The following is an 842-nucleotide window of genomic DNA, read 5'->3' as shown; positions in this document are numbered from 1 at the left end:
TGAAAATTTGGTTGTTTACAATTTGGGGCTGTTTTTAATGAAGCAGCAAGAACAGTTTTATATACATAATTTTGGAGGGGAAGGTGTTAAAAAGGCATTTAATTTACCTCAAGTAATTATCTAAGAGTTAGATGTTTAAGTGACAGGGTAGATGTAAGTCCAAATTTATAAGAAATTTCTAAATATTTCCAAAACATACACATTTCCCATCACATATTCTACTTCAAGATTGATTTAGTGAGTATAAGTGAATCTCACTATGGTTTTAACTAACATTTCCCTGAAAACTAGTAGTATTGAGCATTTTTTCATGTACTTATTGCCTGCTTGAAAAAATACTCAATACCATTAGTAATCAAGGAAATGTCTCTTAAAACTATAATGAGGCTCACTCATAGTCACTAGCACAGATAACATTGGCAAGAATTTGAAGCCATTGGGATTTTCATGCATTGATTGGAGGAGTGTAAAATCTCAAAATCAATCTTGAAGTACAATTTGTCTGAGATAGGATTATATCTAACTGCCTTCAAGGACATTAAAAAAATAACCACAAAAGCTAGTGATGAAGAAATTGAAGAATTTTACCAATATCTTCTGTCAAAAGTTGACCAAACATGCAATCAGAGGCACTAATACTTACTGGTGATTGAAGGAACCTGAGTTGGAAAATATGGTCTTGGTGATAGAAACGAAGCTAGAGATTGCATGATAGAATTTTGCCAGAGAAATGACTGTTCATAGCAAACACCCCTTTTCAACAACAGAAAAGGTGACTCTGCACATGGACTTATCCAGATGGAGTACACAGAAATCAATTGGCAACATCTGTGGGAAGAGAT

This window comes from Echinops telfairi, unplaced genomic scaffold, assembly GCF_000313985.2.
Source record: "Echinops telfairi isolate 266 unplaced genomic scaffold, ASM31398v2 ScPeMD7_1;HRSCAF=3_1, whole genome shotgun sequence".
Taxonomy (NCBI): Eukaryota; Metazoa; Chordata; class Mammalia; order Afrosoricida; family Tenrecidae; genus Echinops; species Echinops telfairi.
Note: the sequence above shows the minus strand (reverse complement) of the source record.